Genomic DNA, 25,373 nt, shown 5'->3' on the forward strand with positions numbered 1-25,373 from the left:
GCCTTGAGGCTGTTCACAGTACTCAGTTCAAACTTTCACCGTTTCCCCTGGTTGCTCTCTTAGAAACACTCCTCCTCTGACTGTAGATTCTCAGCTCAGAGTGCCAAGCCCTGACCCTGCTCTGGCCTGTTGAGTTGGTGCTGAGACTCGATCTCTCCAGGATACAACTTCCAGCAACTCCTTGCCATCTTTGGTGGTCCTCACCCCCTCTAACTGCACAGCCTCAGAGAGCGCAGCTTGCTTTTTGGAGCCCAGCCCTGAAACTGGCTGTAGAGTAAGCTCCAGATCTGTAGCCACTCCTTGGAAATCTCCTCTCAGCGCCCCCCAAAACCTCACCCCTGCCCCTTGAATGGCTTGCAGCCCTCCTGCCTTGCCTGCCCATCTAAGGTGGGAGACCATGTAGGTTGGTGTACTGAGCACGATTCCAGGACCTTGTGCATAGGAGGACCTTAGTCATGTGCAGCGACAGTAATCAAGAACTGAACGAGGAGCTCCATGGCTAGGCTCCTTTGCTAGAGCATACATGGCCTTGGTTTTGAAATTGCTCTCACGCTTGGCTCTGTAGCAATCTGCAGCAAACACTTGCATAGTGTCGGAGCTAAGATTTGAATTCAAAAAAATTGGCTCCACAGCTCATGCTCTTAACTATGATGGCAACTGCTTATTCTGTGTTAGTCACTGTGATAAGCACTTTACATGCCTTGCCTCTATTGATATTTTCAACAACCCCATGGAGAAGGTACTGGTACTGCATCCTTGTATTCTATGAAGAAACCAAGGGACTGAGAAAGTCCCAAGACCTTGCGTTCACTCCACTAGTCAACTGCCCCAATCACTGGGCAGCAAACAACTCCAAGCCCAGCAGCTTGAGAAAAAGACCATTTATTTCTACTTTCACAACTGTTGGCTGGGTTTGCTTTGTGAATGTCATCGGGTTCCAACAGGCTTGACTTTTAGCTGGAGGTTGGGTTCAGAACTTTTCAGCATGCCCCTCATCCTCTGTGGCTAATCCGGTCATTTCTTTGTCATGATGATAGCAGAAGCACAAGAGGCAAAACCTGATCATCCCTTTAAACTTCTGATCCTATCATACCCACTAACATCCTTTGGCCAATGGAAGCCATGTGGCTAAACCCGACATCAACAGGCTAGGAGGTACACCTGACCCACCATGAGGCCATGGGCAGTATGGCCAAGCCGAGTATCAATAGATGGGGGAAGAGCATTCCTTCCCAGGATGTAAGGGAAATGAGAGGCAGAAGGAGTATCTGCCAAACAGTAATACACTCTATCACCTCACTTTTAGGTTAAGCCAAAAATCACTTAGGACTCCCAAGATCTAAAGCCTACTGTCTCAAGTACTCTCTTCTGAGTTTTAACAAGTACCTAAGGCAGACCTTTGGGTCATAGAGAAGGCAATGCTTTTGCAGTTTATTGAGGTTTTGCCCTTGAATTTGAGTCAGAAGACATAAAGCTGCTCCTAAAACCTATGGGAGATGGTGGAATAGCCCAAGCAGTGGGGTGGTACAGGTGTGTGTGTGTCCTTCCCCTCGCTATACACACACATGGCCCCGCATTTGTACTCCTCTCTGGGACCCAGACCTATTATTAGAGGATTAGCTTTATTTCCACCTCCTTACATGTGTGGCCATGCAGCCATGGAATGCATCACCAAAGTCCAAAGCAAGTCCATTTGAATTCTTTGCTTAGCAGATCTGTCGTTTTGTGACTACAAGGAATTATGAGAAATTTCTAAATTTTGGAGCTGTGTTTTTACTGTGAGAGAGGAACAAATAGAAAAAGCTCCCAGTGGATTAATTTATTTGTATTTTGTTCTAGCTCCTGACATTTGAAAAAGGCTTGAAGATCTTAATGTTTGCTATTTTGATCTGCTATGTAAGATGATAGATTAAACCACAGGATCCTTGAAAATAGACTTGTTATTTTCCTCTGCAGAGGTACAAGGTCTGAAATGATTCTCTCAACTGCCAGGACGGCCGGTCCTCGACTCTGGTGCTACCACTCGTCACCATCCTCACCCTAGCAGACACTGCAAATAGATCCTAGCACTGTTACCCTCTACACCCAGGCATGGCCTCAAAGCCCTCTGGATACAGCCCTCAGGCAACCACTATTACTTGATCAGTGACTGTTACTTAATGCAACCTAGTTGCCACCCTTGCTCTAAAACTTTTCAATTTTTAATATGCCAGGGAAATAACTTTACCCAAGTATTTATAGAGTTCAGAGGAAGTTACCACCATTTTCTTTGGTTCTCCTTCTCTTTGTACCACTACTCGACTCCAGAATCCCCACTCTCCAAACTCCTTAGCTCCTTGGTGGAGGAATCAAGATTCTCCACCACCTGACACTTTCACATCCCAGGACTAACATCCTTCTAATCCGTTTATCACCCTTTGCAATAGGCAAAGTTTTAGTTTGGTTCCCAAGATTCCTGACCCCTACTATATAAATCCTGGGTAGTCCCTGAAGCTTGAGTGTAGGAGGAAAATATGAATATGATTAGGTTACTAATGAGTTGACTTGGAATCAATCAAAACGGAGTTTTTCTAGGTGGGCCTGATCCAATTAGGTGAGACTTTAAAAAGAGGGATTGGGTCCTTCTTGAAGTTAGAGAGATTATCCTGCTGGCTTGAAGACCTCAGCTGCCCTGTTGTGAGAGGGCTTATGGAGGGGGCTATAAGGCAAAGACCTGTGGGTGGTCTCTAGGAGCTGAGTGTGGTCCCCGGCCAACAGCTAATGAGAAATCAGGAAACTCAACTGTACCACAGCAAGGAAATGAAATCTGCCCACAAACACAGGAGCTTGGAAGAGAAGCTCCACAAAGAAGCACAGTCTGGCCAACACCTTGATGTCAGCCTCATGAGACCCTGAGCAGAGACTCCAGCTAGTCTAAATGCAGACATCTGACCCATGGAAACTGTGAGATAATCAATAAGTGGTATCTTTTTTTCTTTTCTGAGACAGGGTCTGGCTCTGTCACCCAGGCTGGAGTGCAGGGGCACGATCACGACTCACTGTAGCATTGACCTCTTGGGCTTAAGCGACCCTCCCAACTAAGCCTTCCAAGTAGCTGGGACTACAAGTGCGTTCCACCACACCGAGCTAATTTTTTAATTTTTTGTAGAGATGGAGTCTTGCTAGATTGGCCAGACTGGTTTCAAACTCCTGGGTTCAAGTGATCTTCCCACCTCGGCCTCCCAACGTGCTGAGATTATAGGCATGAGCCACTGCTCCCGGTCAATGAGTGGTACTTTAACTCACTGAGCTTGTGTTCGTCTATTACATCTCTGTTCTCAAGCCACATCCAAATACTCGTTATTATCCATACCCAGGCAAGCTCTCCTACCTCGGGGAAAACTTTGATCATAGTCTTTTTTCACTCTGAGTTCTTTCTCATCTCTGTGCCTAAACCATAACCCAAATGTCACCTCCTCCCTAAAGCCTTTTCTTGGTAACCCTAGACATGTTACCTGGGTTTTATTGCCATAATTTTCTTTGTTTGGGCCTGGTACGGTAAGATTGCTTAGGTACGTGCTTTCTTGCTCCTTTTAAACTGTAGGTTCCCTTGGGAGGAGTCAATGTCTGACTCATCCTGTACCCCCATTCCCAAACATCACACTATACCCAGCACACAATAGTTAATAAATGCTTATGACATAAATGTGTCTTTCCTGTGTTTTTATGAATTCACAGTATGTATTTGACTAACTGTATTTGGGAAATTTTCCATCTTAATACATAATGTTTTGATAATATTAAAAATGTTTACATGACCAAGAACCAAATGGAGACTTCCATGCCCAAGTATACTGGCACACTTCTCTCTTTTCTTTTATTTAATTCAATTCAGTTCTCATCTGTTGTGTGCTAGGTCTTATGCTCAATCCCTGCCCTCAATGAGTTTAGAGTCTCAGGAGTAAAAGTGACCAACCATGCTGGTTTGCCTGGGACTAAAGGGTTTCTCAGGACATGGGACTCGTGGTACTGAAACCAGGACAGTTCCAGGCACACCAGGATAGCTTGTCATCCTGAATGAGGGAGACATTAGTCAAAAGGCAAGTGCCACAGAGGGTGACAACTGTGCTTTGGGAGCTCAAGGTGGGGTGGGCTTATCAGCTGTCCCTTGAAAGATCTAAGAATCATCCTGAGAAACTGAGTTAATTGGGAATATGACAGGGGCTGGCAGTATTAGTTCTAGGAATGGGAACCAGAGTAAGCAATGTCTTGGCAGTGATAGAGAGAGACAGATTCTTTAGAGAAATGTAAGTAGTTTATATTCAATGATCAGTATCAGTTGGCCAAGCCATTCTGTGCTTGATTATATGAGTGTGTGTGTGTGTGTGTGTGTGTGCATGCAAGAGAGAGAAAGAGAGAGAGAAGAGAGGCAGAGAGAGAGAGAGGAGAGAGAGACACACAGAGAATGTGTATGTGTGCATGTGTGTGTGTGTGTGTGTGTGTGTGTGTGTATGTGTGTGGTGTGTTTAAAGAGTAGCGGAGCAGTGAAAGAAGGTAGGGAAATTTCAGGCAGAGAGGATAACATATGCAAAAAACAACCTGACCATATGCGAGGCTCAGCAAACACCTCTGTGTTAGAACATTGAGATGAGACAGGGTGTCGCAAGAAATGAGGCTCAGAGAGAGGTTGAACCAAATCACGGAGGACTTACGAGCCTTGCTGGAGTTTGGGTTCATCTGGTAGGTCATGGGGAGCCATTGATTGGTATTAAATAAAGGAGTGTTGCGGGCCCCTTTGTGTTTTAGATGGATCATTTTGGTCCCTGGGTAAGTGATGGACCTGAGACATCTAGCACAGGCAGCAAGGTGACAACAAAGAGGCTGCAGAACTTACCCAGGGACAGGTGAAAATGGCCTGAATTGAATAAGACTATGGAAATAGGGAGGAGGAGACAGAGTCAAGACACACCGAGGCCATAGAATCAAGCCTTGATGATGGATTGGATGGGGATGGGGCATGGTGAGGAAAAGGGTGAAGTCAGGGATAAAGTCAAGGTCTCTGGCTTGAGCAACTGAGGCAGCTGTCATTTCAGCCATGAAATAAGGACACAGAAGGAAGTGCAGACATGGTGGGGCTGGGGATAGAGTGGCCAAGGGCGAGACAGGGAAATAAGATTAGTTCAGTTTTACAAGTTGAATTTAAGAGGATTGTGGGGCCTGTGCTCTACCAGGTCAAAGGAGTGAAAGTTAAAAAGCATCAGCTGAAGTGGTTGGCCAGGAGATCCTTGGAGACCTTGCTGAAGTTGCCCACAGTGGAGTGGTGGGGAAAGAAGCCAGTTTGCAATTGACTGGGGAATGAATGGAGGCGGGGAAGTCTACAGAGTGAGTACCATTTGTAAGAAATTTGGTTGAGGAGCAAGGGGAGAGAGACAGAAGCATAGCAGGAGAAGGGTATGAGGTCAAGATGCCCTTCAGACCACCTGTGTCACAGCTTTGGTCCCTTCATGCATGATTATTTATCATCTTGGGCTCCCTGGACTGTGAGATCTTGGAATCTGTCTTTCATCTCTATATGCCAAGTACTTCTTAGCATAATTCTAGCACATAGCAGATAGTAAATGTGTGTGGGATACTGGACAGGAGACTGTCATTAAAAGTGTGAAAATGTAACTAGCTGGAAATTCACATTGAGATTACTAGAGAACCAGATATAGTTTAGAATAAATTGCTGGCTTTCTAATGTCAGTGACACCTTTCTTGTACAGTTTCAGGTCTTTGAAAAACAGGAGGTAGAAGGGGCTGCAAGTTGAAATCAATATCCATTTTCACAAAGCTCCTAATTTACAGTAATATTTACTGCCTGGTAATTAACAATAAGTAGAATCTTTGGTAAGGTCCATCATCTGTCATAGAAAGTAGATATATACCAGTGGTCAGTCACTCAAGTAAAGTCCAGATTCATCTAGGAAATACTTCTTGGGTAATGAGAAACTGCAGAAGAAATATTTGATGGACGATATAATGAAAAACAAAAGTCAGATTCTTTATAAATAAAAATTACGAATCTAGGAGGACTGGCTACAAAACTGATAGAATTGGATTGAGAAACACAGTCAGTGGCCCATCTATGTTAAGCTATCAGAAAAAAATATAATTAGTCACATGATTTACCCTATCCTTACCCTCTTCCTCTGTTTCCAAAGGCAAGCCCTGTATCCCATAGAGACCTGAGCATCTTTCCCTATCACATGAGTGCTGCTCTTTGAGGCAGTGTGTCTGATGGCAGACCCTAGGTACAGATAGAGTTCTCCTCACTCAAGGAAGAATAAACAGAGGAAAAGAATATCACAAATAAAAATCTACCAAAGAATATTTATCCTGAAGACCCTAATGCTAGTGACCTTTCTTTGAAGCAGTGTGTCCAACAGCAAATGCTCTGAAAATGATTTACTGCAGGAAACATAAAATTAGAAAGTTATTGAGCATTCTCGATACAATGCTAAAAAAGAACATCATCTTTTTGAAGAAGGAGCTGGCTTTCTAACGTCAGTGAACCTCTTGTACAGTGTCTTTCTTTTCTGTATATAAAGCAGATATACATTGACAACAGAATCTCATACAGTGGGAGAGAGGCAAGAATTATAAACAAGTTTAAAACGCAAGACAAAATTTAAATCTACATTGGAGGCAAGAAATGGCAAAACGAGAACAAGAAGATTGAATGAATGAAATGAAGAACAAACTTGAATAGTTCTATCAGGACCAAGAGAATAAAACAATGAGGCACTTTAGAAAACAGCTATGCAGGTCCAATCTAAGGATTATACAAATTTCTGAGGAAGAAATAAGCAAACCTAGAACAAAAGCATTAATCAAAGAATAATTGGAGATAAATTTCCTGAGCTTAAAAAGATTTCCATTTGTAGATCTGAACAACTCATCACATTTTAGGCCAAACTGTTGGGGAGAGGGACTCAAATTAGCTCCCACCCTAATCTCAGAAAATTATTAACCATCCATACAAACATATCAGATTTTCTAAAATATAATATAAATTTGGAGAGAGAGTTGTGGAGCAGTTCATGTATGGCTTTGAACTAGCATTTCAGTATGAATTTTGTCTAAAGAAGTAGTATAATCTGATTTATGTATTAAAAAGATTACACTGATGTTGATGTGAAAAACAGACAGGGAGGGAGAAAGGTCTAGTAGAAATTGGGAGATCAGTTAGAAGAGCTATTACCATAGCCCAGGGGATCAATGGTGGTAATATTGATTAGGGTGACAGCTGTGGAGCCAAGAAAATGATCATGTATTTGTGATATAGTTTGGCTCTGTGTCCCCACCCAAATTTCATCTTAAATTGTAATTCCCAGGTGTCAGGGAGAGACCTGGTGGGAGGTGATTGGATCATGGGAATCATATCCCCCATGCTGTTCTCATGATAGTGAAAGAATTCTCATGAGAGCTGATGGTTTTAAAAGTGTTTGACATTTCCCCCTTCTCTCTCTCTCTCTCTCTCTCTCTCTTTCTCTCTCTCCTGCCACCATGTAAGACATACCTTGCTTCCCCTTAGCTTCCCACCACGATTGTAAGTTTCCTGAGACATCCCCAGCCATGTAAATCTGTGAGTCAATTAAACCTCTTTTCTTCATAAATATTTCAGTCTCAGGTAGTATCTTTATAGCAGTGTGAAAACGGACTAATACAATTTGGGGTCTATTTTTAAGGTATTTGCTGATGGATTATATTTCCTCTATGACAGAAAGAGAAAAGTCAAAGACCACATTAAGTTTGTGACTTGAAAATAGGTAAATAAAGGTGCCTTTTTCTGAGACAGGCATGCTGACAAAGGAGCATAGAAAGTAAAAACTAAGAGTTTCCATTTTGGATGCATTAAATTTTGGCTGCTGTTAGACACATGTATTAGTTAGGGTGATACTAGCTACTGCAACATAAATTCCCATATTTCCATAGCATAAAACAAGCTTCTTTCTCACTCATGCAAGAGACCAAGGCAGGTGTTCATGTGCAATGAGAGGACTTCTATATGGTGACTCAAGGATGCAGGCACTTTCCATCTTGTAGCTCCATCCTCCTCTAGGGTATATTGCACTGACAAATGGTAAAGAGAAAATGGGAAAGGCACACAGGCAAAAAACAGCATAACCCCACTTAGATGCAAGGGAGTCAGGAGGTGGAAAAGCTAGTCCTTGGCCAGGTAGCCACTTCTCAGAGATAAGTACACCTGGAAGCAAGCACATGAACTTCTGATGTTAAGTCATCTTTTACCTTTCTTGTGACACCTTTCTTGTACAGTTTCAGGTCTTTGAAAAACTAGAGGTAGAAGAAACTGTACAAGAGAAAGGTGTCACTGACATTAGAAAGCCACACTTGCAATCTACCTGGCAGTCAACATCTTCACTTGGATGCTTGGTCCACAGCATCCAGGTGAAAATATTGACTGCCGGGTAAAATGCAAGTATGGTAGTCAGAGGTATGATTGGGGTTGGAGATGGAAACTTGGGAGTTATTAGTATGCAGATGGTACATAAAGCCATGGAAATGGAATTAGATTATTAGGTCACACCCTGGGCCTTTTTCCATTAAAGTTGTGTGGGAATGCATTGATGCTCGTAAGTTCACAGATGGCTGCTTTCCTGTTACAATAGCACCACTCCTCTAAAGAAGAAAAAGCTGCTGATAGTTTCTTGTGTATCCTTCTAGAAAGTTTATCTATCTATCTATCTATCTATCTATCTATCTATCTATCTATCTATCTAATCTTATATCTATCTAATCTATCCACCCATGCTTGAACACATTTATATGTATACACATACATATCAGTGGAAAATATTTCTACATACACTTATTTGAGATGTATATGCATACCTTTCTAGGTTACAACAATGGGATCACTCCATACGTAACATACATAACTTACTTTTTGTTTGTATTTAATATATCTTGGACATCTTTGCATAATGGTGCATGTAAGTCTCTCTCTCTCTCTCTCTCTTTCTCTCTCTGTCTTTAGTAGCTGCCTAGTATTCTGTGGTATAGATTTATTATAAAACAACCCCCATTAATTGGTAATTTGCTTATTTATTTATATATTATTTCCAATTCTTTCTACTCTTCCAGTGTTTTCATGAACATTCTTAGTCATTGTTCTTAAGCACTAATACAGTATAAGTATACATGCAAGATAAAAAATCTTAGAAAGTAAATGGTTAGGTCAAAGAGTATATACTTAAAACGATTTTTTTACTATCTATTGACCAATTACTATCTGAACACATTGTGGCAATATGCATTCCCCACAACAGTATATGAGTGTTTATTAGTTTTATAACCATTTAAAATGTAAGATTGATTTGAATATGCTGATATAGAAATAATATTATTTAAGAATGGGTAGGACAGTCACTATACTATGTATATAACTTTGACTTTGATTCCTGTAAAATATAATTCACATGATAATCTTTAATATGCTATATTTATTTAATGCAAATCTCATTTGATTCAAAAAAGCATTTGGGGGTGGACGTGGTGGCTCACGCCTGCAATCCCAGCACTTTGGGAGGCTGAGGCGGGCAGATCACGAGGTCAGGAGATCAAGACCATCCTGGCTAACACGGTGAAACCCTATCCTTACTAAAAATACAAAAATTAGCTGGGTGTGGTGGCAGGCGCCTGTAGTCCCAGCTACTAGGGAGGCTGAGGCAGGAGAATGGCGTGAACCTGGGAGGCGGAGGTTGCAGTGAGCCGAGATCGCACCACTGCACTCCAACCTGGGCGACAGAGTGAGACTCTGTCTCAAAAAAAAAAAAAAAAAAGCATTTGGTAATTCACATTTGAGAAATCTGAACTGGGCTTAAGCAATACGGCATGGCTCACACGAAATGAAATGAATAGAATACATCACTTTGCATTCCAATGTGACCTACCCAGAAAGCTATATTAAATATATATATTATGTGATAATTGAGATATTTTCTATTTAAAAATGTCTACCACATTTCTCCCAGGTTTTGTTGCAATGTAAATTTTGTATTATGGTTCTTAGTACATTTTTTCTTGCAGCTAGATCTTCATTAAAGTCAGTCAAAGGCTGTGCTTTTCATGTTATGAATAGGCGCCATAATAATCTAATGCAACTACTCCAAAAATCAGATTCGTAATTAGCTGAACCAACTGATTGGTATGACTTCCTGGATGCTGCTCTTTAATGTTGAACATTTATTTTGTGCTTGAAGGATTTGTTTGTGTGTTTCCTATGTGTGATGAGAGCTTTTCGATAATTAGCTCCTAAGGGATGTTGTATTCCAATAGTTAAAGAATAATTACAACCTTGTGGAAAGTGAAATGGCCTCGGCTTCCTTTTGTTGTGGTTTAATTGTATGCAACAAGTTCAGAAGGTGTCTCATTTCAAATTGTGATAGTGAAGATGTAGCTTTCATTTAAAAAATGTGAATTTGGTAAAATGGCAAATTGGTATAATTTTTAAAACAAACAAACAAATCACCCTATTAAAACAAGCCTTGTGCTATTTCATTAATTCCTAATTTTGATTACAAATTAAACTGTGGCAGAGTGAGAAGTTGTAAGGTTATAACTACAATGAGATGGAACTTGATGAAAAAGTTAATATCAAAAGATGTTGGCTGCGGGAATGATGTTGTCATGGACTATTAATTAGAGCCAACCACAAAAATGAAGAAAAGTAGAATGGCAGGCCAGCTCTCATAGATCATATGTTTGAGGCAGAAAAGAGAATAAAACACACTAAAAAAAATATTTTTTTCTTTAATGCCCTTCCTGTTATTTTTCAAAATTTGATTTTTGGGGGGTTAAAAATGTTTTACATCAACAATATTAAGACTTTTTACTCCAAGAAAATGTGAGTGATAAAGGATGTTACTTTACACGATAAAGTAGTATGTTAGTCAGTATTGCTGCAATAGCACTACATAACAAGGCACTCCAAAACTCAGTGTCTTAAAATAACACACATTGGTTTGTCACCCATGCATTTGTGGTTTGGTTGCAACTTGCCTTGTGGGTTGGAGTCAGATCTGCTCCCCACATCCTTCTTGGACTAATGGCTACCCCCGACCTCATCACGCAGGGCAAAAGCACAAAGGCCAAGCCAGGATGCACAAGAGACACACAAGGTTTCTGCTAGTCTCATGTCTACCAATCTTCTACTCATCAAAGCAGGTCACATGGTCTAGCCCAAGATCAGTGGGGTGGGAAACGTGTAGTGCCTAGAACTCAAGAATGAGGGAAGGAAATACGTGCTAAACAATCATTCACATCACCACAGTAACATGTGTGGATTATGATAGTTGAGAATATTTCTCCCATTGATAGGATTTGAGAAGATCCTTGAATGTTTTTACTTTTTTATCTGTCTTTGATTGCATTGGGTCATACTTAAGTTGGAAAATGTTAAAGAAAAAAATAAAATGAGACCATTTTGCTTGCAGAACTAGATGTGGCAGGATGTAGTAAAAAACCATGCTTATTGTGAGGCGAGGTTTGGGTCAATGGAAATATGAAGTCAATAGAGTTAAAAGAGCATTTTCCATCTGTCCACCTTGAGAATCTTCTATATCAAATGGTGTTATGTGAAAAGTAGACTTGTTCTAAAAATGCTGGAACTTTACCTAAAGTTACATTGTACCCATGCAAAACCTGTCTCTTTTCAAAGCGTTCTATGGGATTCCTTATCCCAGCATTGATGAAATCACCCACACAGTTGAGGCAGCCTTGTTGAAGCCATATGCCTTGGAAATGGTTGCCCTAAGGTGTGGTTTGGGAAAAGAAATAAAGTTGTAGAACTACCCTGGTTAAGAGAAATCCCTACTGAAGAATCACGAATCTGTTTTCTACTATTTTGAAGCAGATCATGAAGGAATTCCCAGTCATTCTGTGTTCCTTCAGCAAACAACTGGAAGAGATTCAAGATATCCTCTGTATAGCCCCCTGTTTTTGTCCAGTACATAGAGGACGATATTAACAAAGAAAACTCCTTGCTTGTGAACCTCTTTTGCAAACTGCAATGGCCTCTTGAAAACAGTAAAAATGTTGCCTGGAAGAAAATTTACAGTATCTGTGTAGCGCAGCCTCTGCCCCTGCCCTGCGCAGATTTCCTTGGTTCTCGCTATCCCCTGCATTCTGATGGCTTCTTGCAGAGAATATTTCCCAGGTCCTGCAGTAGGCTCAGCCCATGCACCAGGCAGACCCAAAATGCTGGAAAAGGTAATATCTCCAGGGAGGCAGCCCTTAACCAGTGATGGATGGGAGCTGATGTTTAAGCACCAGAGCTTCCTCTCATCCTTTGCTCGGGACAACTCAAAAGCATGTCTCTCCCAGGGTTTTCCAGCAGAACTGAGCCCACGTAGCCTGCGGCAGCAACCTGCTTGGTAAAGCACTCTTTACTGTCTTCTTTCTATTCCCTGACTCACTTCCCCACTCCTCTACAGGTGCTTCCTGGGATCATCTCCAAAATAAACTACTTGCACTCAACTCCTCATGTCAGGAACTGTTTCAGGAGAAACCCAACCTAACACACCGTGCACCTGAAAAGCCTGACATCTGATCTGCTTTTGCTGCTTGGTATATAAAGAAGCTCAAGATCCTAACTTGCTGCTTTGTCCAGGCAGTTCCACTAGTGTCAAAACAGTCTGCCAACAATGCTGACAGGTGTCTAGTCCTCTGCAGGGAAGAGTCTCTATGTCAGAGCCAGGGTCCTGAGTCACCACTGTTCCAGAGGTCTTGTCAGAAAACAAAAACTGACTGCGAAGACTTTCCCTAATATTTTGAAGTTCCCTAGTTTCTAGGAGCAAGTCTTAACGTGCTTGATTGACCTTGGCGAAGAAGATAAGTGTCTATTCTCAAAACGATTAGGGTGAATTTCTTTATCTCTTGGCATTCTTACCATATTTTTACCAAATGAATGAAATAAATCTAATGCAAGATCCTGCCATCCCTATTATGGAAGCTGTTGCCAAAAGAAAAAAAAAAAGAAGCTTTAAGCCCGTTGGCTTTTATATTTTTATTCTGGATGAGGGGCCCAGTGGTGAAGCCACATTTCCTTGGTTTTACGATACAATCCATTGTAAGATATGCCATTACTTTAATAACAATTCTAATTAGGGAGGGGATGCTGCCCACATCAAATGGGCTCTAAAAGGCCACCCTTTCTTTGCTGAGAAATGCTAACATGTACCTTTGGGGACCGAGGAATTATGGAGTGGAACCTGGTCAGTGCTGGTGGAATGACCTCACTGGTACACTTGACAGTGGCAAATCCTTGTCAGTTCAGGGGTAAGTAGAAGTCATTATTGGAAATGTACTTTTGAGCAGAGTTAAAGCTTAGTTTTTCCATTATTTGTGCAATCTGTATTTGCTTCCTTTTGAGGGCGGAGAAAGTGGTCATTCATTTTTGTCTGGGAAAAAAAGAGTGAAAGACACAAAATGTTTTATGAAAATTGATCTTCTTTTATGACTATATGAAGGGAATGTCTTTCCAATGAAATAAGTGAGTTACATGCACAATTTTGCATATACTTGCATTCTTCTGAAGTTCATAGATTCCTTAAGATTTTCAAATGGGTTCACAGCCTTCAAAATGTTTTAAAATTTTTAATTAGTAATTCAGTCAAACTTCTTTAAAATGTTTTTAAATTTTTAATTACTAATTCAGTCAAATTTCTTTATAAACCAAGGCTTGTTGGGGGGTTAAGTAAATTTACCCCACCGTAGAACACATAGTAAAGTATCTTTGAAGTTATTTATTTATTTATTTATTGAGGCAGAGTTTTGCTCTTGCTGCCCAGGCTGGAATGTAATGGTGTGATCTCAGCTCACCACTACCTCCGCCTCCTGGATTCAAGTGTTTCTCCTGCCTCAGCCTCCCAAGTAGCTGGTATTACAGGCATGCCCCACCACACCCAGCTAATTTTGTATTTTTCTTTTTTTTAGTAGAGACAGGGTTTTTCCATGTTGTTTAGGCTGATCTTGATCTCCCAACCTCAGGTGATCTGCCCGCCTCAGCCTCCCAAAGTGTTGGGGTTACAGGCGTGAGCCACCGCACCCAGCCTGAAGTTATTTTTAAAAGTTTGTTTTGTCATCTGGAAAACGACCAAGTTTCCCTTGCATTCCAGTCAACCCTCCGTATCCATGGGTTCTACATCCGTGGATTCAACCAACTGAAGCTCAAAAATATTCGGGAAAAAGGTTGTTTCTGTACTGAACATATAGACATTTCTTTCTGTTATTGTTCCCTAAGCAATACAGTATAATGGCCATTTACACAGCATTTACTTTGTAGTAAGAATTACAAGTAATCTAGGGATGGTAAAAGTAGACAGAAGGATGCTCATAGTTTATATGCAAATGCTACTCCATTTTATATCGAGGACTTGGGCATCCATGGATTTTGATATTCCGAAGAAGGTCCTGGAACCAATTCCCCACGGATATCAAGGAACAACTGTATTGACTTTAGTATTCACTATCCTAAGAATCCTCACAACCCTTGTTATATAGTGAGGGGGGAAAAGTCCACAGTTTGGTTCAATCACAAATGCACACTTAGTAAATTAAGCTAAAAGGTTCCCCTGTACCTGTCTTCTTTGTTCCTTTTGCATAAATCTCAGTTACAGTCTACTTCTTTGTAAACAGTGGATAATCTTGCAGGAATGTTCTCTCCCTGGCTTAGGGATGATCTGCTTTTTCTGTCCAGCGTCCTCCTCACCCCCACACCCACTCCAAAAGTCTTAACCTATCTCCCCTCCTTCAGAACCTGTATAATTGTGTGTTCCTTTGTGATGCTAAAAACTAAGCTTTGTTTCTTCAGGCTTTTAGGAGGGACACTTACCTTAATCCTCTTAGGTCTCTGGGCCTTGAAGTGATAGCGCTTAGGATGGTTCAGGTTTCAAGGAGCAGGCTCTCCTGGGACCTGGTTAGGTTGACCTTTCCTGGGTGGGATTCCTGCCCTGTCACCCTTGTGGGGAGCACTTTCAAATGAGTTTTGGCTTCTGTAATAGCTCCCTGCTTGGATATATACCAAAGGTGCATTTAAAAAGAAGAGAAGGGGAGGAGCGGAGAGGAGAGAAGATTCAAATTACAATACCATGTTTCTACTTTTCTACTTTGTTAATACAATTATTTTCCTAAATGTGGAGATTGGAGATGTTTTCCTTCCTTTTAATTTCTTTCTTTTTTCTTTTTTTTTTTGAGACAGAGTCTTACTCTGTCACCCAGGCTGGAGTGCAGTGGTGCCATCTTTGTTCACTGCAGCCTCGAGCTCCTGGGCTTAAGCAACCCTCCCACCTCATCCTCTCAAGTAGCTGGGACCACAGGCAGGTGCCACCATGCCTGGCTAGCTTTTTGTATTTTTTGTAGAGACGAGCTCTCATTATGTTGCCCTGGCTGGTCTCGAACTCCTGGGCTCAAACAATTCACCTGCCTCAGCCTCCCAAAGTGCTGGGATTACAGACATGAGCCAACAAGCCCAGCCTCTTTTCCTTTTTTTAAGGTGTTAGATTCCTGTTGCTTTCATTGAAATATGATATTCCCATTATCAGGCTGTGCATTTGCTACCAAGCTACACAGAGTTTCTGAGCTGGCATTCAAAGCTCTTTGTAAGTCCCATATATCTTCCTGTTATTTGGTCAACAAACTAGTCCTCCGCAAGGTGACTTGATGAAGATCTTCTTCTCTCAGAAGTGTTTATTATGTGCCTGCACTACCCAAGAGGTAGTAAGAGGTGCAGTTACTGAGCAAGAGAAATTCAGAAAAGCCAATGTCAAAATTCATTGTGTGTGTTTTAGACTCCCTCTGGCTATTATTTGGGATTTAGTGAAACTTATTTAATACTCAGTAACTGGCCTATCTTCCTAAGAACTAAGCCAATGTCTCTTGAAATAGAGTGCTCAGGCCTCCACTGGCATCACATCACAATCATTTAGAGGAACTCGTTGAAAATGCAAATTCTCATACCCCAGATCTGCTGAATTAAAATGTCTGGGAATAGAGACCGGGAACCTGCATTTCTATCAAAGCTCCCCAAGTGATTCTTTTGCAGCTGAAGTTTGAGAACCATGCTGCCTCTACTTTCCCAAACCCCTTCCCTTTTCAGCTTTTTTGTACCCATTCTAGATACACTCTAGTCCCTCCTTCCTGTCCTAGACGGCAGTGTCCCAGAGATAGAAGGTGCTGCGGACATCCGTTGATTTCGTCTGTTTGAGGGATGTTGGTTCCTCCCACTTCCGGTAATAGGTCCCAGATTTTCCTCTGGGGAATCAGCCTTTTCCTACTCTTAATCACGTGATCAGACAGGGACCCATGGCCTCACACCTTAGGGGTGGATATATGAGCAGGCCTGGCCAACCAGCACGCACCCGCAATCTCAGACCCCAGGGATCGGTTCATTGGTAGGCACATGACAAAGCTAATCCTAAGAGATACAACCTAGGGCTCTTGTTGGAAAAATTGAGAAAGAGAAAATCTCTTTGTGTTGGAAATGCTGATAACAAGAGTGATGTGAGCCTGGAACTGCTGGGGAGGAGGCGGGGTCACCCGGCTCCTACGTGGAGAGGTTCCACTCAAGACCGCCACCAACAAAAGAGACAAACAGAGCTGAGAAATGAAAGGGGGTGGGATAAAGTCCTGTTGATGATCCTATTTTAGTCCTTGAATTCAGACATAGCTGAAAGCAGACCTGCCTCGAGTTTTCAGTTCACTGAGATGGTATTTCCCCTTTTCTGCTTCTGCCAGGTTGACTTGGGTTTCTGACACTTCCCACAGAAAGAGCCCTGTTATGGCCAGGTGCAGGGGCTCATGCCTGTAATCCCAACACTTTGGGAGGCTGAGGCGGGTGGATTACCTGAGGTCAGGAGTTCAGGACCAGCCTGGCCAACATGATGAAATCCCATTTCTACTAAAAATACAAAAATTAGTTGGGCGTGGTAGTGGGCGCCTGTAATCCCAGCTACTCAGGAGGCTGAGACAGGAGAATTGCTTGAACTCAGGAGGCAGAGGTTGCAGTGAGCCAAGATCGTGCCACTGTATTCCAGCTTGGGCGACAAGAGCAAAGCTCAGTCAAAAAAAGAAAAAAAGAAAAAGCCCTGTTATTGGACAAAAAAATGAAAATAACTGACCTCTTCTGTGTTCAGCTTTGTTCTTGCTGAAGTCTAAGGGGGGCAGGACTTAGAGTCAGTGGTAATCAATAAAAATATACAGGGTGAATGGTCTGGCAGCCCAGGGATATGCATAATTCTTGGCTCCAAGGGTCTTAGATTGAGTCAAGGACTGAAACATTCTGTAAAATAGTTCTGAGCACCTGCTCTATCAAGCATGAGGGTTCTTATAGGGACAATGTGACAGAATATTTGATTTAGAATTTCATGGAAAATTTCAGACCATGGTCATTATACCCTTAGCTTGGATAACACATTTTCCGCAGACTTAATGGCTTAGGTGTGACCAGCTGCTGATCGGGACACTCCAAATCATTATAATCATCCCACATTTCTCCAGCTATTGTGGTGCCTACTTGGATTTAAGGAAAAGAAACAATTTGGAGTCATAAGCGTTGGAAGGGGAGTTAATGATTAAGAACAATGATTTTGAAGTCAGACAGAACCAATTCCAAGTCTTGAATTTATCAATTGCTAGCTATCTAACCTGAACAATTGCTTAGAGATTTTGTTTATAATATGGGAATAATAATGGCACCCTTGTGCATAAGTAACTGCAGGAATTAAGTGAGATAACGCATATAATCTATCATAATGCCTGGCCCATCGTGATTACCCAATTAACATTAGTTCCTCTTATTTTTGATCTCACTATACCTCTTTCACATTTATGCTGCATTTTTACCATCTGTTGATGTGTTCTGTAAGTGTCTCCCTCACACCCTCCTTTCAGCCCAAACTTAAGCTTTTTGCAGTAGGCACATCTGTTAACCAATTATTGCTGGTTTTGGGTCTCTGGGCCTCAATTTACCCATCTGAAAATGGAGGCAGTGCAGGGAGAAAGGATATTGTTGGACTAGATGCTCTCTAATGTTTTTACTTCTATTATTTCTTCTGTGATTCCATGAACTATAAGTACTTGGTAACCAACTAACTAGATGTTCCTAGGAAAACACTCAGTTTTGTATTACTTAATCCCTGTTTTCATCCAGCTACTTTAAAATGTTCTTTTTTCTGCATAAGGAACTATAGGTGTGACTCTATATGTATGAATTTGGCCAAGAATCAGAATAACTTCTACTGTATGCTTTATCATTTTACCACAAAGGCTATCAACTGGTAAGAATGTTCTTTTGAAGCTTCCAACTTAGAGGATAAATTGCATTTTTTAAAAAAACAAAGACTCCCATCATTTTTTTCATTTCTTTGATGAATATAATTCTTTTGACTTCAGCCCATTTCTCATCTTTTGGCAAATGACCAACTCACAGATTCCAAGCAATATTCAGAATGTATTCAGCTAAAACAAATCAAGTCCGACAGTTGTCACAGAAGCATTTAACCAAAATTACTTCAACATTTTAACAATGCTTGACGTTTTCAGGGATGTCTTTGAAGTACAGAGCTCCCAAAATATTTAGTGTTAACAGTTTTAGACAGGTGTTTTGCCAAAGACATGTAAAGATGTGTTGAGTGAAGATTATTATTTTGCAGTGAGTTTAGCCTCTGGAAAAATATTTATGTCTTAATTGGATGGAATTCCACCTGTCATTTTATCAAACACTTTGCTTATGGTCCATTTTGCTTGGAGTCCAAGAAAAATGAAAGTATTTTCGTTGTGAGAATTAATGTGACACATGTTTGGGCTTTGTGAAATCACTGCATTTGTTTGGTGATAATTATAAGAAAGTGTTTCAGGAACTTGAACTAGAGTTTGCAATTAGAATATACAAAATTGGTTTTGAAAGGAAAGCTTAAGAAAGAAGAGGATGATTACAAAATGTTGCAAAGGCCCTTTTATAGCAAACCAAAGTATGGAACTGAAAAATCACTTAATTAAAACTCAAGTGGAAAAAGACCACCAATCCATTTTCTAGGGGCTTCTATCAATTTTAAGAATTAATTTTTTTAGTGTCTGGCACGTAGTAGGTTCTCAAAAAAGGGTAGCTTCCTGCCTTTCTCTCCTCTCTTTTCCCTTCTTTCACTTCATTGCCTTTTCCTCTCCAAGCTTTTGGTTATTTACAGCTCAATTTCAACAAGGACTACTGAGGATAGAAAACAACTTAGCTGCTTTTCAGTCAATCTTTCAATAAGAGCAAGGACACCTTTCTTACTCAGAGAAGTTCTTCATGTGAGAGCAGCTGATGAAGGGGTAAGGCACTAACTCCATTGTCCAAGAGAAATGAATTTGGTCAACACTTCAGTGGGCTAAGGGAGATCTCTTATGTACCTGATATGTTCTATTTAAGGACCAGTATGCATCAAATGTGTCAGCTCTGGGCAGATCTCAGCCCTATGGTCACCTTAGAGATGGGCTTCTGAAGGGAGAAGTGGTCATAGGTAAGGTGTTTGAACTGGGAGACAAGGGATTGCTTGTTGGGGTACTTTCTGAACCTCTCACTTTGGGTGGTGTTTTTCAAAAACCTAAATAGTAAGAGGCCCAACTCAAGTTAAAAAGCAAAATCTGGCCAAGTGCAGTGGCTCATGCCTATAATCACAGCACTTTGGGAGGCCAAGGCAGGAGGATCCCTTGAGCCCAGGAGTTTGAGACCAGCCTGGGCAACATAGGAAGACCCTATCTCCACAATTTTTTAAAAAATATTAGCTGGGCAGGGTGGCATGTACCTGTAGTCCCAGCTACTTGGGAGGCTGAGTTGGGAGGATTGCTTGAGCCTAGGATCATGCAGTGAGCCATGATCCTATCACTGTACGGGGCAACAGAGCAAGGTCCTATCTCCAAAAAAAAAAAAAAAAGCACAATCTCACTTTGGGGAGGTAGAAATCCAAGGAAACAGAAGAATTGATTCAGAGACTCCTTTGGCCTCATCACAGCACCCCATCCCATCCTGCACTGCTCCCTACAGCCCAGTCATTCTCAGATTGTGCCCAGGTCATGAAATGGAGAAATCATTATTCACCAGGTCTCATCTTGGGCCAGAAGAATTTCCTTGGAGTGAAAATACTGGATGTGTGCTTGGGTTAGAAACAGAGACTTCGGAGGGCCCTAGGAAGAGCTGGAAGGTTCTGAATGAGGTGGAGAAGGTATTTATCATGGGGGCAGCCAGGGAGAAGTCAAACCATGGATCTAATGAGAAATTGTGGGTGATAACGTAATTGTCATGCACACCCCCACCCCCAAATTTTCAGTAAAACTCCTGGACTCCCATGATGCTTGGTGAAGGCGCTGGTGGAGCCTCCAGTTCCTGCTGACATGGGGAAGCAGCTTGTGCGGCCACAGGCATGTGGAGGAAGAGAAATGAAGGGAATGGGGCACTCATAGACTTCACGGCACATTTGCCACAGGCCATGGGATTGGGGTTCAAGATCAGAGGAACCTGAAGGTCTAGGCTCCCACCTGACTGCAGTTGACACACAGTTATTGTAAGGATGGAAGCAGGGAAGCTGCTTCCACACTCTTTTTATCAGAGAGTGGGCCTCCAGCTTCTCTCCAACGTGGGTCACATTTTTCTCAATGTTCTTTCTTATTCTCTGGTCTCTGGTATTCTTGGGTCCTTTATTGGCCCATACTCATGGATTTTTCCAGCACCATCCCTGGAGTTTGTATTGATCGAGATAACAGTCCAGGGTTTGTTTTATCCAGTATTTGTGCCCCAATCAGGCTTTGGTGCCCACTGCTAGAATCATTCACAATTGCCCCTTTGAAATGGCTCCCCTGGGTCTGTGATCAATGACTCTTTATTCCCTCAAATAATAAAATATTCATCAGGTAAACCAGAGTTATAACATTGTGTGTTATTCAATTTTGTAATGTACATGTAATGTACATAGCATATATACTGAAACAAACTTTTACTCAATACCTATAGGTTTGTAATTTTTAAAGACAGGGTCTCCCATTGTTGTCCAGGATCACTGTAACCTTGAGCTCCTGGGCTCAAGGGATCCTCCTGCCTCAGCCTCCTGAATAGCTGGAATTATAGACAAATGCCACCATCCCCAGCTAAGTTTTGCATTGCTTTGGTAGAGATGGGATCTTGCTATGTTGCCCAGGCTGCTCTTGGATTCCTGGCTTCTTGTGATCTTCCCACCTCGGCCTCCCCAAATGCTGGCATGATAGACATGATCCATTATGCACAGCCTCAATGCCTATAGTTTTAACTCACCACTATCTCTTTATCATTGATCTTACCAAAACATGAGGGAGGAAAGGGGAGGAGCAGGGGGTGAGTGAACTAGGGTGAGGCAGGGATATTAAATCCCATCCTGGTCTGCTTCTTGGTTTGGTTGACCATGACAGGTGGAAACATGTTTGAATAGAAGTCCAGAGGCATTGGACATGGACCTGGTTTAGCCACACTGTATTTCACTCATGCCAGCAGCACAGTAATGTGTCAGACTGTAGTTAAAATTAAGGACCATGGTGAAAAGCTCAAGCTCTGGATCTGATCCTATCTGTCTCTCTTCGTAGCTAGAGGACCTGGACCTTGGGTAGACCCTTCATCTCACTAACTTCATTGTCTTCATGTGTAAGACTAGGGGAATAACAGTACTAAGCTTATAGGATCATTACACATTACAGATAAAGCGTAAAAGGCATAAAGTTTACAGACTGATCTGAATATTGTTGGACACCTAATAAGCACTTAAAAATGATATTAGTTATTGTCAAGAGGGAGAAGCAAAAGGTAATAGAATTGGTTCTTTAGTCACACATAAAATATATTAACAGATACAGATAGGGTAAACAAATTGGGACACAGTGACACTATAAACGCTGTTATGAAATGGTGTGGTATACCAAGTGTCTTACAAATACTCTTTGGATCTTTATTTAATAGAAGGTGAACTTGAAGGACTCTAAAAATCTGTCTGGGAAATATTCCCAATGCAACCTCTGTCTCTGGTCCCAGCCAGCAGCGGTTAATGTTGGATACTGTAATTTGTTCTGAACAATGTTTAGTAATATTCTGAGGGTGCTGTAATTCTCCCCCTTGTTACCAGCAGTTCTGAAGAGCAAGGCATTTCTGACAATTGGGTTTCCTGGTAATTGGTAGGATTCCTCCTTGTTCTTGCAGGCAACCAAGCATCCAACATTCTCAGAATGCTGAATAATACAAACAAATTAAAGCCAAGCCCAGAGATCATCTTGCTGATATTTCAACATGGGGGCTTCATTCACTAGACAAATTATTTTGGTGTACAAGCCATACTATGAGGCACATTTATTTAGGGTATTTAGGGGGAAAATGTGCTGGGAGGCTTGTTTTCTTAAAATGATGTTCTCAAAACTTAAGTGTTAGCCAAATATTGTTTAAATGTTTGTGAAGAAACTGGATCAGAAAGTTCGTGTTAGAGAAGACCAGAAGGACCGCCTCCTCTAACTGTGGCATTTGACTTTGACCCAGATGTCGGCTGAAGTTTTCTGTCTCTTAAGAACCAAAATCAATTGGCATGATCCCAGTCTCAAGCATGGAAAGATCCTGCATGGCCCTCCTAATCTTTCAGGGGATTCTAGAAGGTAGGGAGTGGCTAAGGGTTTGTTTCATTTTGTTTGTTTGTTTGTTGTTTCATTCCATTTGTCTGGTTTCTACTTAGTTCTACTCCATGAATTCTCCCATCATACTTCTGTGCTGAACGTATCCCAAAATACTTTAGAGTATAGACTTTAGAGTTCTTTTTCATGTTCATTTTTATTTATTTTTTATTTTTAGTAGAGAAAATGTCTCACTATGTTGCCCAGGCTAGTCTCAAACTCCTGGGCTTCAGTGATCCTCCCAACTTAGCTTCCCAAAGCACTGGGATTACAAGTGTGAGCCACTATGTCTGGCCTAGAACTTAGACTTCATGATTTCCGCATTAATACCCACTCACATAAACTCACATAGAAGACTTTGCTAAAGTTTGAGAAAAGAAACAGAGGGTGTTTGCATCACAAAAGAGCAGCCACCTTCAAATGGAACATTAGATATTTCTGTGCTCAACACTATTGGCCACAAGACTTGCTGACCCCTTCTACTGTTGCCTAGGAGTCAACTCCCCCTCCAATTCTTTTAGTAGTTTTATGTAAAGAAATAGAAACTAGACCAGATCATCTTGACATTGCCATGTAAACTCAGATGAGACACCAGTCTCCTCTAAATCTTTGGATGGGATGAGGTACTGCATTCTTCCAGGTATATTTCAAATAGGTAAACAGGGTCCAGAGACATGAACTCATTTGTGCAGATAAATGTTCTAGCCAGGACCCGATATACAGTCTGTTCTACAATACATAGCCTTATTACTGGGCCCCATTATCGCTACACATATTTCCATAAATGTAACCTAGTGCACTGTCACCAATTCTCAAGTAATTCAGTGTTTATACACTCAACACTGAAACCTGAGTGGAGTAAGCTAAGGCATTCTTGATAGATAAGAAGGCACTTGAGAATCTTGCTCTGCCTCAAGGACATTATTGCAAACTCCAATAAACCAAACCTTGGAGGTCTGGCTAAGTAAGAAAGGGAAGCCATGCTGGGCTCATGGGGGAGGCAGAAATGGGTGAAGCGTGAACACTGCTGTCTTTGTTCCTAGGGAATGTCAATGCAAGGCAGGCAACTCCACTCCACAAACATACAAAGGACTCCTGCAGGCTCTAGGGGGATGATAGAGACCAGGAAGATATGGTCCCCGCTCTCATGGGGCAATAGTAGTTTAGTTATGGGGGCCACAGTATCAGAAAGAAAAATTGGCATGAATTTTCTGATGAGCTCAAAGGTAGTTATGATGACAGGGTAACAAAATGCATAAGCCGGCACCTCCCAGGGACGGGGTGGCCATCACCATCTGGGCAGTGGGCAGTGCTGTCCCAAGCCCTAACAAGGCCCTGCCTGCCTCCCTAGTGTCATCTCTTACTGAGCTCCCTTTTATTCAGCTGCTCCCAAGTCCTCAGTCTTCCCATTCTTCTTCTGACCTCAGGCCTTTTTCAAATCCTAGTCCCGGAGTCTGGACAATATGCTGCCTGCTTCAGCCAACCGTGCCCTCTATTCCCCTCCATTCCTTCTGGCTTATTCTTGCTCAGTGCTCACAGAGAAACTCATTCTTCCCCATGGCACCCTTCCCTGAGCATTTCTCCCTTTGCCTGCTTCAGCCAGCTATCTCTCTCCTTTTCATTTTGCTCCCATTGTACCTAACTCTCCTTCAATTGTCATTATAGTAACTTAATATTGGGGTTTTAAATGTTTCATATATCCCAGAAAAATATCATGTACATTTTTTGGCTCTCTTCTGATCCCTAGCACCAAATACAGGGCCTAGTACATGATTGACAGATGCCCGATAAATAGCTGTCAAATGAAAGGACAAAGTTTGGGTGAGCAGAGAGTAATAAGAGATGCATTATAAATGGATACTCCTAAGAAAACCATATGGATATGGCAATAGGAAAACTGTGCCTTAAAAAAGGGTGTATCAGCTGGTATCCATGGTTGCAAGCAACAGAAATGGGCGGTAGCTAACTTGAGAAGAAAAGAAGTTTATTAGAAACAATATATTGACTCACAGAGAGTTGAAAACTGGGACTGAACCAAGGGAAATCTGTTAAACAACAATGAGGAACACAGCCAAGGTCATCCCAGGGAACAACCCGGTTGGGGCAACCCACCTGCCGGACTCTCCCAGGTGGCGCTGCTGGATCTCACCCATCCTGCTGGACACTCAAAGTGGTTCTCAGCTGTTGTGCATCTTTGATTTGCTCCTGCAAAACTCCAGATCCAGATGGAGGCCCATTGCCAAGAACTGGAAGAGGGACTATCTTGCTCTTTTACCTTTCACAGTGGATTCAATGCCTTTCTTCCACCAAAGTTTATAAGATGTGGGATTTTTTCCAAACAGGTAGACTATGGATACTGAGAAGATAACTTTAAAACAAATCAAGACAAAGGGCAGTGTAGACAGCTAGGGGTTAGAAAGAAAGATATGCTGAGGAAGGGAATTCTCGCAGCATTATGAGCTCGAGTAAAAGCATGGAGGTAGAAAAGTGAAAAACATGTTTGGGATTGGAAGGTGGAAGGGAATGCATAGCAATAAGACTGGAAAGATGAGTTGGTTTCATCCAGTCAAGGACGTCAAGTTCCAGTTAAGGAGTCTGGCCTTCCTAGCCATTCTCTGGAACCTTAGTATATAGAGGGAACCAGGCCATAGAACACTGGATGTAAACTTAGAGCATGTGGA

Source organism: Nomascus leucogenys, chromosome 2 (assembly GCF_006542625.1).
Source record: "Nomascus leucogenys isolate Asia chromosome 2, Asia_NLE_v1, whole genome shotgun sequence".
In the NCBI taxonomy this organism is placed as follows: domain Eukaryota; kingdom Metazoa; phylum Chordata; class Mammalia; order Primates; family Hylobatidae; genus Nomascus; species Nomascus leucogenys.